This window comes from Mastomys coucha, unplaced genomic scaffold (genome assembly GCF_008632895.1).
Source record: "Mastomys coucha isolate ucsf_1 unplaced genomic scaffold, UCSF_Mcou_1 pScaffold11, whole genome shotgun sequence".
NCBI classification, from domain to species: domain Eukaryota; kingdom Metazoa; phylum Chordata; class Mammalia; order Rodentia; family Muridae; genus Mastomys; species Mastomys coucha.
In genome coordinates this window covers 11,480,594-11,499,838 of record NW_022196893.1, presented here as the reverse complement: position 1 = coordinate 11,499,838, position 19,245 = coordinate 11,480,594, and the positions used below count along the sequence as shown (strand labels likewise).

The window sequence follows — 19,245 nt, the reverse complement described above, 5'->3', positions numbered from 1 at the left end:
GAGGTCATGAATTTGGATTGCTGGGGTAAAATATCAGACTTGGTATATAAGAATTGAATACACAATTTTAAAAAAGACTGAGAAATATTTTGGCTGGGCAGTGGTGGTACACACTTTTAATCCCAGCACTTGATAAGCAAATGCAGGCAGATCTTTGAGTTTGAGGCCAGCCTGGTCTACAGAGTAAATTCTAGAACTACAGAGAGAAACTCTATCTTGACAAACCAGGGAGGGGAGGGGGGCGTAGAGCTCTATAACCCAAGCTGGCCTCCAACATATTGGATAGACAGCTCCTACCTGACAGAGTCCTGATTAAAATCCACAGGTTGTTTTCTTTTTTAAAACATAGCTCCTAAGTAAATCATACTTCACACAATCTGATCCTAGAAGAACTTTAAACGTTCAAGTACGCTTTACTTGAGTCCACTCTTGGAAGCCTGCACCTGTTTTCCCTTCACTGACTATGCTTTCCATCTCTGACCTAACTGAATCTTGAAAATGAATAACTGCAGGCTTAGTCTTGTGGATTCTTCCAGAAGATACCAAGGCTGGAGGTACACGTGGAAGACTCCACACATACACAGCGTGTTTTCTAACCAAAATGGAATTATAAATCAATAGTAGAAAGATATGTAGAAACTTCCAAATATTCTCAAAATCAAACAACTCTTTGGGAAGAAAAAGATTAGGAAGTATTTTAAACTAATGAAAATGAAAACTCATTATATTTTTGGGGATGCAACTAAAGCAAAATTAAATGGTGATTTATAGCATGCCCAATATGAGTTCTCAATTAACTTCAGTGTCTACCCAGAAAAATGAGAGACAAACAGAATCCAATCCAATCACAAAAATTAAGATATTAAATACCAGAGTAGAAATTAATAAAATAAAACACAGAAATATAGTAGGGAAAACTTGCCCAAGTTCTTAGTCCACTAACCTGATGCGCTGTACAGCAAAGTCACTCTGCGGAGTTAACACTTCCAGGTAAGAAGCTCACACCGAAGCGCCTAGTTCCACAGGAATACCACCCAGCTACCTGGGAGGGTCTGTCTTAGGTCAGGCCTGCCTTAGTAGAAGAGTTCAAGGATACTTTAGATAACTTAATGAGGACTTCTCAAAATAAAAATTAAAAAGAAGGAGCTGGAGAGACGGTTCAGTGATTAAGAGCACTTGCTGCTTTCCTAAAGGCTATGTTCAGAACCCACAGTGGTTGGCTACTCACAGTCACCTCAATTTCAGATCCAGGGGACCAGACACTTTATTCTGGCCTTCCTGGGCACCTGGACACACATGATATTCACTTACACAGGCACAGACACAATAAATAAAAAAATCTTAATTAAAAAAAGCTAAAGAGATGGCTCAGTGGTTAAGAGCACAGACTGCTCTTCCGAAGGTCCTGAGTTCAAATCCCAGCAACCACATGGTGGATCACAACCATCTGACACCCTTTTCTGGTGTGTCTGAAGACAGCTACTTACATATACTTACATATAATAATAAATAAATCTTTAAAAAAAAAAAAGCTAGAAATATTTCTTGAAGCTCTAGGTCCAATCCCAGTACAAATAAAAACAAAACAAGTAATAAAAAATATTTTATCATTGAATTAAATGATGGCAGACATGTCCAATGAGTATTTCTTTACGAAGGATTTTTGTGCATGACTGCATGGAGATGACAGCCATGAGTAACAGAACACTGCTGGAATGGGATGAGGAAGTCTTGGAGCAGGAAAATGAATGGATGCCCTCAGCAGAAAGATCAACTGCTTCCACACATCCTCTCTTCAGTGCATCTGTCTTACTATGACATGGAACTCAGGTCATGTACATTTTCATATTAAACCTTTGGTTAAATAAAAAAAAAGGTAAACAAATGTGGTGGCGCACTCCTAGGAGTACAGGCAGAGTGCTGAGTTCAAGGCTCGTCTGAACTTATAAGACCCTATTTCATAAACCAAAACTTAAATGAACAAACATTCACTAAATTAAATCAATTGAAGCAAAGTCTCTCTCTGTATAGGACAATAAAATTAACGCCTGCCCATCCAGTTAAACGAAGGCAAATACAGAAATGTGAATACCAATATAAGAATAAAGGGTGCCACACCTCTGCAAACTGTACTGATATATGAAAAGACAGGTAGGTCTGGAGATGGCTCTGCAGTTAAGAGTGCATACTGCAGCTGGGCAGTGGTGGTGCACGCCTTTAGTCCCAGTACTTGGGAGGCAGAGGCAAGAGGATTTCTGTGTTTGAGGTCAGCCTAGTCTACAGAGTGAGTTCCAGGACAGCCAGGGCTACACAGAGAAACCCTGTCTAGGGAAAAAAAAAAAAAAAAAAAAGAGTGCATACTGCACTGCAGAGGACCTAAGTTCAGTTTCTAGCACTCAGGTTGGGTGGCTCACAACCGCCTGAAACTCTAGCTCCAAAGGATTTGACGTTCATCTTTCTACCTGCACTCAAATGCACAAAACCATACACAACTATAAACAAAATAAATCTCAAAGGGGGAAAAAAAGACTGGTAAGAGAAAATTATAAGCAGTGTTATACAAGTAAGGTTGACAACTTAAGTAAAAGAGAGAGTCACCAAGGCTCACTGAAGATGGGGAACATGAACAGTAATATAACTGCTGGATAATCTGAATTAAATACCAAAACATTCCCACAAAGAAACCACCATGTCAAGACGGCATTAAGGGAAGCTCTCAAAAACAGTGAAAGAATAAAAAAGACATAGAGAAAAAGGCTAGAGGGAAGGAGAGGATTTTTCCAGAGGGAGGGATAAATTAATTCTTTGGGGCATAGAGGCCTGTGCCTATACTCAGATTATCATGAGGCAGTGCTGGCAGGAGTATCAAGAGTTCAAATCCAGCCATGGCTACACAGTGGCTTCAAGGCCAAGATGGGCTACTTGAAATTCTTTCTCAAAAAACGAGTGAGTGAGTAAATGAATGAAGAATAAATATGCTGTAACCTGATAAAGGATTTATGAGTACAAAACTAAACGTTCTCTTCCTACCCCAAGAAAAGGAAGGATGATCAGTCTTATCACTCCTGCTCAATATAATCCCTGAAGTCTAAGCCAGTTGAATAAGGAATGGAATGAGACTTGAAAAATAAAAACTAAAAGCATCATTCTTTGTAAACTGTGTGTGTGTTTCCAGACAGGGTTTTTCTGTGTATTTCTGGCTGTTAAGGAACTCACTCTGTAGACCATACTGACCTCAAACTAAGAGATCCACTTGCCTCTGCCTCTCAAGTGCTGAGATTACAGGCATTTGCCCCACCACCCAGTCTACATTTTTAAAAAGTTTTATTATATTTATAATGTTAGGTACCTGTGGGAGTCGATTTTCTCCGTCAGCTATATGGGGCCCAGAGACTGAGATCATCAGGCTTAATAGCAACTGACTTTACCTACCATCTTGCTGACCCAATATTTATATTTAAAAATATAAACATCTACAGGGGTTAGAGAGATGAATTTGTGAATAAAACCATAGGTTGCTCTTCTAGATAACCTGTGTTTAATTCCCAGAATTCACATGGCATAGCTCACAACATCTGTAACTCTAGTCCCAGGAAGATTGGATTCCCTCTTCTGGTCTCCATGGGCACAGCCTGTATGTGGCACACTGACAAACATGCAGGAACTCACAAATACCGACAAAATGAATCTTTAGATAGATAGATAGATAGATAGATAGATAGATAGATAGATAGATAGGTAGACAGACAGACAGACAGACAGACAGATAGACAGAATAAAATATATGTATAAAGTACATACAGTAAAATGTCACTAGAACCAATAAATGAAATTAACAAAGTTTGCCTACTTCAATATACTCTTATTATGTCAATTTAAAAAACAAACAACTCAGACTGGAGAAATAACTCAGCAGTTAAGTACCCATAATGCTCTTGCAAAGTACCAAGCTTGGTTCTGAGTATTCACTGGAGCAACTCATAACTGCCTATAACTTCAGCTCCAGAGGACCTAACGCTTTCTTCTGGTCTTCACCAAGCATTCCATTCATGTACACACACACACACACACACACACACACACACACTCTCTTACACTTTAAAAATAAAGTATTTTTAAAAGCCCCTGGAACTGGGTGTGGTTTCCATGTCTTTAATCCTAGCACTTGGAAGGTCAAGGCAAGCAGATCTCTGTGAGTTTGAGGCCAGCCTAGAAAGTTCCAGGACAGCCAGGGTTACAAAGAGAAACCCTAACTTGAAAAACAGAAGGAAGAAGGAAGAGGAGGAGGAGGAGGAGGGAGATGAGGAAGAGGAGAAGAAGAAGAGAAGAGGAAGAGGAGGAAGAGGAAAAGGCCACTATCACCCTGGATACAGCTCAGTACAGAGTCAATGACCAGCAAGTGGTAAGCCTTGGGTTCAAGCCTCTGTACCATATAAAAAATTAGAATTCAAATATTCAATTATAAGCAAAACTGTTTTGCTACATACTAATTTCTTCTTTGGCGTATGTGAACTGTCTTCTCATTAAACAAGCTCTTCATATTGGCCTAGTGTAGTGACTTTAATATATAGTATCTATCACTTTTGTATTATTTTATAAAATTATATTTTTGCACATTTAATAATAATTAATAGTAATAAAAAACTGCACTTATCATTTTGCCTAAAAAAAGCACACCTCTGTATGCACAATGTGGAGGGCCTTTGGTTAAGAAATATTTCAAGGACTATAATGTTTACAGAAACCTTTGTGTATGTGTACACATATTTGCACTAGCCCATATGTGCCAGAGATTAACACTAGGTATCTTCCTCCATTGCTCTCCACTGTCCTTTCTGAGACTTGGTCTCTCATTGAACTTGGGGCTTGCTGTGTCTCCTAGACTGGTTGGCTGGTAAGCCCCAGGGCCTGCCTGTCTCTGACCCCTATTCCTAGAGTTACAGACATGCACTGCACATCTCAACTCAAGTCCTCAGGCTTGCAGAGCAAGCACTTTACTCACTAAGCCATTGTCTATTTAGCCCAGGAAATCCTGACAGTAAGAGAAAAAAAATAAACTGGTGGGCAGATGCAGAGAGAATATTATACATAAATCAAGCCTTCAAAAAAAAAAAGAGAGGCAAAAGGAAAAAAAATCATATAGAAAATGGAGTAAAGACTGTACCAGAGAAGTCAGGGATGGAAAACTGGGAATGGAAGTTGGTAGATTTGGAAACATAAAGGCATCTGGCTCAGACAAGACACTGATTTCCTAGAACAAAAAAGCACATGGTTTTCAATGAGGGAAAAGAAAACAGTGGGTAGGAAATGTTTTCTGAGCAAAGAGAATCGGGACAACCGGCAGACAGCTACTTAAACAATCTAGACGCAGCCTGAGGATGACTTCAAATCAGGCTGGTGGCTTGGAAACAGAAACCAGAAGTCCACAAAGCTTCAAGAGTGTGGAGTGCACAATCTGAGTCACCTTTGAGGCCGAGGCAGGAAGACCTCAAATTCAAAGCCAACCCGGGCAACACAGTAAAACCCAGTCTCAAACAAACAAGCAAACAAACAAAAAACAAAGCAGAACAAACACAAAAACAGCCCAAAGCCACAGCAGAAATAACTAAAGGACAAGACGCCACTTCAGGATCAGCATCAGCAGCTTTCAGGGTCCAGGGGATGAGAAGTGACTGCTGAGGGTGCCCAAGAAAGTCAACAATTTGCAAGAAAGTAAGGCAGAGGGTGAGCTCCAGCCTCTGGGATCACCTTCTGAAAAGCAACCTGAATAAGTCCTCAGCCTCAAGGATGGGGAGAAGGTTAACAGCAAACAAGAAAGGGCCATGCACACTCCTCAGTGCAGTAAATGAGCTGAGGGCATCAGCACCCAAAGCAAACAGGCCATCAGTGCAGGCCCTGGCACAAAGTGCTGAGGCAGGGTCACAAGCCACGAGGGAGCACAGGGCCCTGTTCAAACATTTCAAGCCAGCCCTCGCTACTTTAAAATGGGATGTCTTTCACATTTTCATTCTAGTTTTGTTTTTGTTAGTCTTACAAAGAGCCTTTCACTATGATTTGGAGGGAGGTAAAGGGGGAGGAGAGGGAGGGAATGGGGAAAGAGGGAAAGAGTATTTTCTGGAGAGAGAGAGAAAGAGAGAGAGAGAGAGAGAGAGAGAGAGAGAGAGTATGTGTGTGTGTGTATTTTTACAAGTAACATTTTCCCTTGGCAGGCCAGCTGGTCAGCCAGCCAGCCAATGTATTAGGAGCATGGAGAACGAGTAGCCCTCCTCTCTGTAGAGACTTATGTCTCCCAGCTCCCCACGCTGTTTAAGTGCCATAATGAATGTGCTGGGTTTTTTTTTTTAAGGGACTGAGCCAAAATGCAAATAAATTATCATAAATGTTAAGCATACTGTTGTAAAAATACAAAATTTTTGGAGTAAAACACAAAAGTGTAGATGGTGAACAAGTATTTTAAAGTCGGTAGTTCACAGTTCATCTAACCAGAGACTTATATACTAGAACAGAGACATACCCCTGGGTGAATCATCCCATGAAAAGACTATCCCTGAGCCTGATGTACCATCAACAGGGCTTGGGCAGGAGAAAGGCAATTCTTTCAGAGCAGCAGTCTCCTTGCTTATCTGGATTTCTTCCTCTAGACCAGAACACTTTACCTAGCAACTGCTTTAGACATTTCTCCTGCTCTACTGTGAATGTTAGTGAGACAGACTAACTTTCTACTTTGAAAGTTAGTGGTGTGTGCATGTGCATGTGTGAGTGGTGACCTCTTCGATGTACTTGTGGAAACCAAAGGTCAACTATGGGTGTCTTCCTCTATCCTACTCCACCTCATCTTGAGACACAGTCTCTCACTTGCTTGTTCACTGCCTGGCAGTGAGCCCAGAGATCCTCCTGCTTCCCCCTCCCTGTCTGAGTTAAAGGAGCATGCTGCCATGCCTGGCTCTTACCTGGGTGCTGGGGATCTGAACTCAGGTCCTTATAACTGCACAGCAAGCACTTTATCAATTGAGCCATCTTCTTAGCTTTGAGTTCCCAGACTGCATATTATATTTTTAAAAAATAAGATACTCCAGAACCATGTTACAGAATAAACCACACTAATTTTATCTAGTATCTCTTCAGTCCTTTTCAATCTGGAACAATAAGTGAGTACGCACATTTACCCAGTACCAGCCAAATAGCATCATTTGAGTGAAATCAGTACCACCAATGTTTAATCACCTACTGGTCTGAAAATAATTCTTATCCCACAAATGCTAAGATTGTACATGTATGTACCACATCCCACCCCATGGTTGTTCCTTTAAAAAAAAAATTAATGATTACAGAATGCAAGAAGAGAATACGGTATGGCCAGGGAAGGAAGGCAGCCTATAGTACTATGGTCTGGATCCGGTTGAAGACTGTCTCTAACACAGAATGCTTTTTGTCTTGGTTTGGTTTGTTCTCCAAGGCAGGGTTTCTCTGTGTAGCCCTAGCTGTCCTGGAACTTGCTTTGTAGACCACACTGGCCAGGAACACAGAGCTCCCCTGCCTCTGCCTCCTGAATGCTGGGATCAAAGAAGTGCGCCTCGGAGCTCACAACACTATGAACAGGTGTGGAAGTAAATTAGGTCATGGGGAATGTTCCCTGGAAGGGAACACTGTGGTCCTGGCCCCTCTTGTTCCTCTACTTTCTGCTTCTAACTTGGTGGTCTTTGTCTACTATATATACCTTCCATAATGTGCAGTCTTGCCTCAGACCAAAAGCATCAAGCCAACAGATTAGGGGCCCAAACCACCCAAACTATGAGACTGTGAGATAAAACACATTTTAGTTTTCTTCAATGTTTTCATTAGTTTTCATCTAACCCAGGACTTCACGCATGCTAGGTAAGTGTCCTCCAGTTCAACCCTTTCTTCTTTTTTTTTTTTTTAAGTTGATTTATCTCAAGTCTGTTCCAGTAATTTAAAGTAGACTAACATAGAAGAGGATAAAAAAAAAAAGAGCTATTGAAATTAAAGAGGAGTAACTGATAGACAGCAGGCTGACTTTCCACTGCACTCTCCCTTTCTCCACCTTTGCCTGAGAATCAAATCAAACTCTCACTGGCTTGGGAGAGTTAGGAAATATGCAAAGCCTTCCAAGCTATAGAAATCATCTTCCCCAGGACATGTGTCCAGAGGCCCTTCTGGGCAGTCCCTCCTGCTCCACCTTTCTCCCTTTCACTGCTCAGGGTCTGGCTCTGCAGAGATGGCGTCAGCACTCACTCAGGTGACCTAGAGGTCACTTCTGCTGCACAGCTCTCCCAGATAAGCTGGTATGAGTCATTACTTACTAATTCCACCTGACAGCTTTTGCACAGTTTACAGGTACTCTACTCAAACAAGTGCATTAACCAGAAGAGACGAGCTCCACTCGGGCTTGTGATGAGTGACTTCCCAGAAGAGGACTTCAGAATATCTTTAAGTGTTCTAATATTTGGGGAGAAAGGGCTAGAGAGATGGATCAGCAGTTAAGAGCACTTGCTGCTCCTATAAAGGACCTGAGTTCAGGTCCCAGCATCCATATCAGGTGGCTCACAATTGCCTTTAACTCTAGCTCAAAAGGATCTAACATCTCTTCTGGCCTCCATGGGTGCCAACACTCACATGTACATACATACACAGACATAAAAGTTTATTCAGGGTAGAGCTTAGTGGTAGATGTTTGCTTTGTATGTACAACATACTAGGTTTGATCCCAGCACTAAAGAAGTGTCAAAAGGACTGAAGAGATGGTTCATCAGTCAAAAGCACTTGTTGGCAGGGCAGTGTTGGTGCATGCCTTTAATCCTAACACTTGGGAGGCAAAGGCAGGTGTATTTCTGAGTTTGAGGCCAGCCAGCGTGAGTTCCAAGACAGCCAGGGCTATACAGAGAAACTCTGTCTCGAAAACGAAAAAACAAAAAAACAAAACAAAACAAAAAAAAAGCACTTGTTGTTTTTGCAAAGGACTTAGGTTCAGGTCCCAGAACCCATATAGTGGCTCATAACCATCCATAACTTGAGTTCCAGGAGATCTGATGCCTTTGCTGACCTCCATGAGCATCAGGAAGATATGTGGGGCACAAACATACATGTAGGCAAAACATTCATGTACATAAATAAATCTCTAAAATTTTATTTTAAAAGTAATAATAATAAAAGGCCCTGGGACCTAGGCATGGTGGCCCATGTCCATAATCCCAGAATTTACAAGGCCAAAGCAGGAAGATGAACAGTTTGAAGCCAGCTTGTGTTATGTAGTCAAATCCTGCTCAAAAACAAAGAGGAGTTAGAGAGCTCTCAACAGTTGAAGGTCCTTGCCACCAAACCTCATGACCTAAGTTTCATCTCTGGGACCCACGTGGTGAAAAAGAAAGAAACTCCCGCAGGTTGTTCTCTGACTCCACATGCATTCAACACGAAAAAAGGTAAATAAAAGTAACTACAATGTTGAATAAATGAAAGAGAAAAAGAAAGAAGGAAGGACAGAAGGGAGGGAGGGAGGAAGGAGAGAGGGAAGAAGAGAGGGAAGGAGGATGGATCTATCTATGTAATGTGGAAAGTCCCGGCAGCTGCCCGGAAGCAGCAGAAACCAGCTGAGCTGCCTAGAGGAGGTTTAGAGCAGGCACTTAGATAGTACACTCTCCAACCTGTACAAATGCCTGAAGCTGTGCCAGCTTTCCAGCTTTTGTGAGCTGTCACCCATGTTGGGGTGAGCCTTGGCAATGCAGCAGTACTTTCGTCATTTGTGCTCCCATAAACCCAATAAAACTCGCTGGCTCACCAAGTTGGATTTGGGTGGTATCCATACGTTGGTCTGTGGTGGGATCTTTATCTGGGGTTGAGTAGGTATGTGTGTTACATCTCCCCAGGACGAGTCCTGTCACAAGCATGCACTCCAACTCCTAAGTATATTTGCTTTACTAAGTAAATGTTTTTTAGTGAGGTGAAACACATACAGAATAGATCTGTACTTTTAAAAGATTAATCTCACTATAACTGCATATAGCTCTCCCAGGCACAAAATTCTTTAGCTGGTACAAAAATAAATGAAGGCATTATAAAGCTAAGTGATTTGGTTATTGGTTTTGGTTTTTTTTTTTTGTTTTGTTTTGTTTTTTTGATTTTTTTTCGAGACAGGGTTTCTCTGTGTAGTCCTGGCTGTCCTGGAACTCACTCTGTAGACCAGGCTGGCCTCGAACTCAGAAATCCGCCTGCCTCTGCCTCCCAAGTGCTGGGATTAAAGGCATGCGCCACCACCGCCCGGCTGGTTTTGGTTTTGAAGTAGGATCTCCATGTTTCCTAGGATAATCTTCAACTTACTACAGAGTTGAGGATGACCTCGAGCTTTAGTCTTTCTGCCTCCACCAGAGCAACCTATAACCCCCTGCCTCTTCCTTAAGAGTGCTGGGATTACAGATGTGGAGCATCATGCCAGGATGCATGGCATTACATATATAAACCACCACATATGGGTTTTAATTTTTTTTTATTTTGTATGTATGTCTGTGTGGGTTTGTACATCTATATGCATTGCCCACAGAGGCCAGAAGGTCTTGTTTGAGCCTATGAAACTGGCATTAAAGACAGCTGTGAGCCACTATGTAGGTGCTGGAAATTAAACCCAGGCTCTTTAGGAGAGAAACTGCTGCACCATCTTTCCACTCCCCACACTTAGTTTAAGGAAGTGCTAAGGATCAAACCCAGGGTTTTGTGCATGCTAGACAAGTACCCTACCAACTAAGCTACATACAGCCCCAGAACTAAGGGATTTGTTTGGGGCATTCACTAGAGTTCTGAATGCCTAAAAAGTGACAGGCATAGTACAGTGTGTACTTGGAAATGCAAGGATAAATAGTCTTGGTCTTCGGAAGCTTAAACTCTGGGCTGGCAAGAAGGGTCTGTGGGTAAAAGTGCGTTCTGCACACGAGTGGACAAACGAGCTCCATCCCTGGACCAACAGAAAGAAAGGCAGAAGAACCAACTCTACATCTACAAGGTCTTCCTCAGACCTCCATGCACACGTTATAGCAAAGGCACATCCATAAACACACAATAAGCATTTTTTTATTTATTTAAAGCTTACAATTTAGTAGGACAGATAGACATAATATGATATATGTTAAGGTATAAACCAATAAAATACCAAGGAACAGTGAGAAATGAAATCTTCCTGGGAAGAATGAATCACTTCACCTCTCTGTGAAAAAGGCTTTAAAAACTTTTTTCACTGTAGTTTTTTGAATTCTCAGTCATTTCTGTGCCTGGATCACAGCTGGCACTAAAGCAAACATCAGCAACACAAACAAACCGAGGCTTCTGGCTTCTGGTTCAGACTTTGCCTCTTGGCTGTGGCTCTGCATAGGCATGCGCACGGGTGCCAATACTCAGGGAGCTGCGCTGGAGCCCTGCTCTGAAGCTGCTTTCACAGCCAGCTGACAGACCACAAGGAAACCAAGTCTCAGGAAAGTTAAACATCTTTTCTGGGACAGTGGCTGAGACAAGGCCTCATTGTATAGGCCCAGAGCAACTTGCAACCCTCCTGCCTCTACCTCGGAGTACTAGGATTATAGATGTGGATCACCATGCCAGGATGCAAATAACAATTACTACTACTTTTTATTATTTATTTATTTACTAATACATTTATTTGTTCATTTGTTTTGAAACAGGGTCTCACTATGAAGCTCTGGCTAGACTGGAACTTGCTCTGTAGACCAAGCTGGCCTAGAACTCACAGAGATCCTCCTGCCTCTGCCTCATGAGTGCTGAGATTAAAGACATGGCCCACCACACCCACTTGCAAGCTTTATTTCTGACACAACCTGAAAACTGTAACATCTAAACAGTTATTTGTTTTTGCATTTTGTGTGAGAGGACTGTGTATACATGTGGTATATATGTGTAGTATGTGTAAGTCTGTGTGTGTGTGTGTGTGTGTGTGTGTGTAAGCCTAAGGCCAATATCAGGCACCTTTCCTCTCTTGCCTGCCTCTGTTACTTTTTCCTGACAGGGTCTCCTTTGAAGCTCACTGACTGGGCTACACTAGCTGTTGGCCACTGAGTTTCAGCAAAGCTTCTTCTCAGCTTCCCCCAAGGCTGGAGTTACAGGCATGCTCAGCCAAGTCCAATTGTTTACATGAGTTCTAGATCCAAACTCAGGCCCTCATGCTTATAAAGGCACCTTACTAAATAAGTCAGCTCCCCAGCCCTGCACAGTTGGTTGGTTGGTTTTTGAGACAGAGTTCTCTCTGTAGACCTGGCTGGCCTGGAACTCACCTCTGTAGACCAGGCTGGCCTCAAACTCACAGAGATTCAACTGCCTGTCTCCCAAGTTCTGGGATTAAAGTTATGTACCGCTAATGCCTGGCTATCACAGTATTTTTAATTTTAACCTCTTTAGATAAAAGTCTCAATATATAGTCCAGATATCCTAGAACTCACTATGTAGACTAGGCTGGCCTGAAATTCATAGATCTGTCTCCTGGGTGCTGGGATTAAAGGTATCATGCCCAATATGAACAGTTGTGTTTTGTTTTAAGAAGCCAATCTACTCCAAATATACTAAGTTACATATGCTAAATATCCTTAGCTTTCCGAACATCAGTAATACCTCAATAAAGGGGGAAAGACACAAATGTACACTTAAAAACAAAGGGGGAATATAAAAATATGCCAGAGAGCTAGAGATTTAGCCTAATGGCAAAATGTCAGCGCTCAGCATTTACAAAACCCCAGATTCAATCAGTCCTTAGCACTGACCCAAAAGCCATATATCTTTCCCAATTCATGATCAGCTGTCTTCAAAGGGCAGAGTGTTAACTACTATCTAACTAGAAATATTTAAAAAGTACATGTGTGCTAGGCACAGTGGTGCACACCTTTAATCACAGCACTCAGGAGGCAGAGGGAGGTGGGTCTTTGGATTGGAGGCCAGTCTGGTCTACAAAGTGAGTTCAAACACAGCCAAGGAGGGCTACACAGAGAAACCCTGTCTTGAAAACAACAAAACACACAAAAATCAGTATGTAGATCTATAGACTTCCTAGCACAGGCTAGGTCAGGAGCAAAAATGAGGAAGATGTCAACACACAGTCTGGGGCAATCAAGCTGTGACTCGGCAGGCACAAACTGATGAGAAGACAGTGGCTATGTGCTACTGTCACTGGCTCTAATTCATCAGATAATCATTAGTCAGTGCATGTGCCTCATCACCCATGATTACAACGCAAATTGACTGTAAACAGTTACAATATAAAATAATATGAAAAGAAATGACATTAAATCTGATACAGTGTCGTGTAACTTGTACGCCCAGCTAGTCATCAGGCTAAGGGTGAAAGATCACTTGAGTCCAGATGTTCCAGGCCAGCCTGGACAACAAAGGAGAAAGAATGCAATTTGTTTGTTTGTTTGTTTGTTTGTTTTTTGAGACAGAGTTTCTCTGTGTAGCCCTGGCTGTCCTGGAACTCACTCTGTAGACCAAGCTGGCCTCGAACTCAGAAATCTGTCTGCCTCTTCTTCCCAAGTGCTGGGATTAAAGGTGTGCACCACCACTGCCTGGCTGAGAATGCATCTTTTAAAAAAAACAATAATGTTAAAAATCTCCAGAGAGATGGCTAAGAGATTAAGAGCACTTTGCAGCCTTCCCAGCGCTCAGATTCCAGCATCCACATGGATGGTTCACAACTACCTCTGCCTAGCATCTGGGAATCTAATGCTCTCTCTCTTCTGGTCTTTGCTGGCACATATGTACACACACACAGTTCCAGAGATGATAAGAGTTAAAGATTAGAGCTCTCAGGTTCCCTTGTTTTTCCCTCAGAGAATTAGCATGTTTGGATTATAAAGATGTTTCTAGGTGAGAGAAACTGAGTTATGCAAAGGATAGTGGCTGGTCCTTCCACTATTCCACTTACATACTTAAGATCTGTTCTGTCCAATATAAGGTAGACACAAACAACACAAGGCTATAGAATGCCTGAAATCTGATTGGTGTGGCTTGAGATGTTCAAGTGAAAAATACATTCTAGATTTGAAAAACTTAACATGAAAAAAGACTTTTAAAATACCCTGGTACTAGTTTTGTTTTGTTTTTTTACTGATAACATATTTAAATACTAAAGTTGTGAATGTATTGAAGTGAGTAAAATGTTACAAAAATCAATTTCACCCTTTCTTTTTACTTTTTAAAGGGACTACCAGAAATTTTTAAATTGCATGTGTGGTCCACATTTGTGGTTCGCTTTCTATTTCTATTGGACAGTACTTGTGCAAAGATCTGTAAATAACAAGCTAAGGCACTTAAACCCTTTAGGCAATCAAACACCATTGAGGATTTCCAACTTAAGTGTTTGTGGTAGATTTGGAAAGGAGCAGAAAACATAAAGCAATCTTTCAGGAAGATCAGTGTGGGGGCAATGTGTAGGGGTGAAACACTAGAGGCAGTTGTCAATGTCAAAGGCAGCAAATGTCAAAGGGCAAGCAGGCTGCTCAGCTGGAACCTATACAAGGTCTCTAGAATCAACATGCTGCAGAGAGGAGAAAGAAATCAAGAGCAGCTGAGACAGAGAAGAGTAACAGGTGCAATGCTAACCCAGCCTGAACAACCAGGGTGTAATGCTCGTTCCAGTCGCAAGCTTAACTCAGTGATTTCAGACCTATCTTTATGTGGAAAGCTCTCTTAAGGGTGGCATCAAATCTCAGACACTCTTGGGAGGAGGTAGGCAGCCAAGGCTCCAAGAAATTAAAAAATAACAAGAAATAATAAGAGTAAAAGTCAAATTCATAACATAATCAACAAATATCTTCCAGAAGTCTGCTGAATACCTGACGCTTGAACAGGCTCTGGCGTTAATGGCAAACGAGATGGACATGGCCCTGAATCACAAGCTGATAACTACGGAAATGAACAGGAGCTCTCAGAGACCTGAGTAGGAATAAGGAATTAGTGGACAGAGATGGAAAGAAAGTCTTCAGAAGCTGGACACAGTGGCTTACACCTATAATCCCAGCATTCAAGAGGCTCAGGCAGGCCAAGAGTTCAAGTCCAGCCTAGGCAACATGATGAACTCCAGGGTAACCTGGTCCAGAGTGAGATCTTAAAACAAAACAAAAACCACCAAAAAAGGGAGAGGGAGTGGACTCTTTTAAGGTTGCAAAGGTTTGTAATTCTTCCATTGGGGAAGCCGAGACACAAGGATCATGAGTATGAGGCCAGGTAGGCCACATAGCAAGACCTAAGGAAAAAAGAAATTTAAAAATTCAAACAAAAATAGAACTTTGCAGTACTATGTACAATGAGTATGTCAATTAAAAAACAAAGGTTGGACTATTCTATTAAAGGTGCTTAGTTCTAAAACAATAATAGTCTCAATTTAACGTTAAATTCTTAAGCTAGGTTCAGGCAATGAAACCTTAGCAGAGAAGTCAGTGGATTCTCCTTTCATACCTTCTCTCTGCTTCTCGGTGTTCTTCATACTTTTCTCCCTCTGGGTAATTCAGGAGGTGAAAATAAAACAAGCAAAAGATAAAAAACCAAAGAGACCCAAGATTAAACATAGCTGCATGGCTCTGGGAGCCCTGCCCTACCCCGGCCTAGGGAGTTTCTGCCCTACAGGCTTCAAGCAAGGACTTAAAACTAACAGAGAGGAAGACATACATAGTATAAGCACACTGTGAACAGTAGCAAGTACTGACATGGAACAAAGTATTGTTTTGATTCTAAAACATTAAAAAAAGAAAAAAAAAACCTGTCTCAAAAGACGAAAATAAAAACCAAAAACCATTTAAGAGTTTCTAGTTGTAGGCCTGGCAGTGGTGGCGCACGCCTTTAATCCCAGCACTTGGGAGGCAGAGGCAGGTGGATTTCTGAGTTCAAGGCCAGCCTGGTCTACAGAGTGAGTTCCAGGACAGCCAGGGCTACACAGAGAAACCCTGTCTCGGAATACCAAAAAAAGAGTTTCTATTTGTGAGGAAGATTTCAAGGATATGATGGGTTAACAGAGCCATGTAGCATGCACAGGTTTTTTTGTTTTGTTTTGTTTTTTACGCCTTTAAGTACTATCAGAAACTACACTACTCAGATAATCAAGTTTAAGACAAGCCCTTAAAAACAGTCAAGAATAAAGCTGGGCCTCTTTAATCCAGCATTCCGGAAAGTGGCAGGTGGTGGATCTCTGTAATTTCCAGGCCAACCTGGTCTACAAAGCAGTTCCAGACCAGCCGGGGCTACACGATGAGACCTTGTCTCAAAAACAAAACAAAACACAACACAACACACAGAGGCATGCATCATAACCCTCATCACTGCATCCCAAGTGGGACAAACCAGTCTGATCTGTATTCTGGATACTGGTTATCCAGTATGTGCCTACCTGTAGAGACTACTACACTGATATCTCTCCCACTTACTACATCGATATTCACACTATACAAGTGCAAGACAACAGTCTACATGCTCTGTTCTTTAAGGAGCATTTACAAACCACCGCGAACACATAGTTTTAAAGTCAAGAACTGAAATCTCCCACAAGCGAAGAGAAACATTTCACAAAAGACTAGGATGTGTGATTTTTTTTTTTGTACAGCTTACTGCTATGTTTAACTGTGAAGGAGGTACAAATGATGTTTTATTCACGGAGTCTCGGTTGGTACTCTTTATTCAGAATCTAAGCAGCCAAAAGACACAGGAGAAAGCATGAAGCTAAAAGTCTCAGACGGGTGACCAGCGTCCAAGACTAAGGATGGATGAGACGCTGCTGTTCTTGGGTGTCGCGAATAGCCACTGTAGTGAATTTCGCTGGACCAGATATTTATTTAGCCATTATGGACTAACAAATCCGTTAGTTTGAAATTAAAGGGCACCGGACCAGCAGAACGTAGCAGCCCTTCCCCAGGGCTGTTTCCCACTCTATCATCCCTCCTCCCCTCGTCTGTTTCTTCAAAACATCCAAAGTGAGCATCACCTCTCCACAGCAACCCCCCCCACCCACCGCACGCAGCTCTCGCGGGATGCCTGGGGGGACCCCGCCATCGGGTCCAGCACGCACGCCCGCACGCCCGCCGCGCGGAGACACCGGATGCTCGCGCCCCACCGGCCAAGCATCTGCAGCTCCGAAGGCCCTAGGCGACACGAAGCGCTCGGACTGCCGCCGGCCCACCCCGAAAACCCTTTCGTCCGCTCACACCTGCAGGCGCGTGACGCCGGTCTGTCCCGGCCCCAGTACTTGGGACACCCTGGCCCTCACGACCGACGCGACGGCGCGTCGCTCACGCACCCCTCCCCCGCCTCCCGTCTGCACGTCGCGATCCCACCGCGCACCCCGGGCGAGCGCCCCGGCCCGCAGCGGCCCACTCGGGTCGCGCGCGCTCCCGTCCCCCCCCCGCCCGGCTCGCTCCCGTCGCGCGCGCGCGCGCGAGGACACGCACCCGCACCTCGGCGGGCCGTGCCGCACGCGCGCCCCCGAGGGCGTCCTCAGTCGCCCACCCCGGGTCGCCCCGCTCCGCCTGGCGGCTCGAGAGCGAGAAGGCCCGCGCGGCCCACGGTCCTCACTCACCGCTGAGCCGCGCCGGCTCGGAGTGCGCGTCCTTCCGCGGTGGAGCCCGGCGGTGACCGCGGTCTCCGCTTCTCCGCAAGCTGTGGCGGCAACGTCGCGGGGAGGCTGAGAGGCGAGGGGGATCACTGTCGCTCGCTTCACCTTCCCGAAGCTCGGGGACCCCAGAAACTAAAAACAAAATAAACAAACTTTCCCCTCCGCCTCCCTCCCCCAAAACCACAACACAAACACTCTGGCGCCCGCCCACAGCCCCTCTCCATTGGCCGCAGGCGGGATGCCTCTAGCGCTTACTGGCTAGCTTTCGTGCCCATCAAGCCTCTGTCCCGCCTCCCTTAAGTCCTCGCCGCTGCCGTCTCCCTTCATTGGCTAAGTGCTTCCCGTTTGCCGAGCTGGGATTGGCTGAGCGGCCTGCGCCAATCATGAGGGGACACACCCCCTCAGCATCCCAGAGGCCGCTTCCTCGGTCGCGGACCCGGAGAGAGGAAGGGGAAACTAGAACATGATGGCGGCCGAGCTCGCGTAGCGTAGTCATCTCTTCCCTCTTTTTTAGCTCATTAATGCCTCTCTCGGGGGCCGTTTCTCCCATGCTCCTTTCACCATTCGAGACTGCACTAATAATGGAATCTATACGTGCAGGCTCCTTGATTTATGCCCTCCGAAATGCTGAGTGTAGGTTGGTTGTGCGTCATTGGACTGTCAGGGTGTCGCTCCCAAGTTACATCCTTAAGCTATTGGTGGATCAGCCAGAAAGCGGCCAACAACAAGGGCCCATGCCATTGGTTTGATTTCACTGTTTTTCACCCCCACCCCACCCCCAACCCCGGCATCTTATTGGGCACTTCGGTGTTGTCCGTCAGATCCGGATTCTCCACACTACAGTTTGGCTGAGGAGCGGGGCGTCTTTAGTCACAGGAAATTGACAGGGCTAAATCTACTATCGTTTATTGTATTTTATTCCAAATACGGTGCTCAATTCTTTACAGAAACTATCTAATTACACACTAATTTTACAGAAAGCAAAGCCAAAAGAGGTTAAGAGACTTACCCAAGGTCACCCATTTAGAAAGAAGTTTTGGGGCATACAGTGGTTTCTAGGCCCATCTGACTCATTTACACACACGCCTTAGTGTCTCTGAAGAGTGTCAGTCAACCCTGCATCTTAAAAATGTTTCCTTCAGAACCCAAATTCCTTTTTCAGTTTCTGGCAACTAGAAGGAGTGTCGTTAACATTAACGGAGACTAACTTTGGAAAGATTGTCATGATATCCTTCTCCTAGGAACCATTCTTACCCATTCGAAGTTAAACGATAAAATTTTCCTGACAAGAAGCACATATAAATCTATATTCTGTTTCTTTGTCTTTGTAAATGGCTAATTTTTTTTTACCATCCTTATGTGCCCAAGCAACACTCATACCCACCCCTGACCATCTTCAGCTTGTTCCATTGGAAAAATATCTGAGAGTTTGAAAGTAAGAGAAATTAAGTCTAGAGTGAGATAAAGAATAAAACCCTTTAGAAATAATTGATTGCATGCAAATGGAACTGTCCTCTGCCTCCTGGAAAGCTTCCAGAGCTGCTGATGTCGAGCAAGCCGTGTGTGTGCTCCTGGCTTCTGGCCACTGGATTCTTTCTCTGTGACAGCTTTAATGGAAATGAATCCACGTTTCAGCCAGGGGA

General features: G+C 43.6%; 1 long non-coding RNA gene across 1 annotated transcript in view; it reads right to left on the bottom strand.

Annotated features, from left to right (window-relative positions):
* The window catches only part of LOC116076240, an 80,398-nt gene extending 62,600 nt beyond the window's left edge, over nucleotides 1-17,798 (bottom strand). Inside the window, exon 1 of the long non-coding RNA XR_004112874.1 lies at nucleotides 17,567-17,798. This is a non-coding gene — a long non-coding RNA (uncharacterized LOC116076240). The remainder of the gene's footprint in view (nucleotides 1-17,566) is intronic.
* Between the last annotated feature and the right edge of the window lie 1,447 nt (nucleotides 17,799-19,245).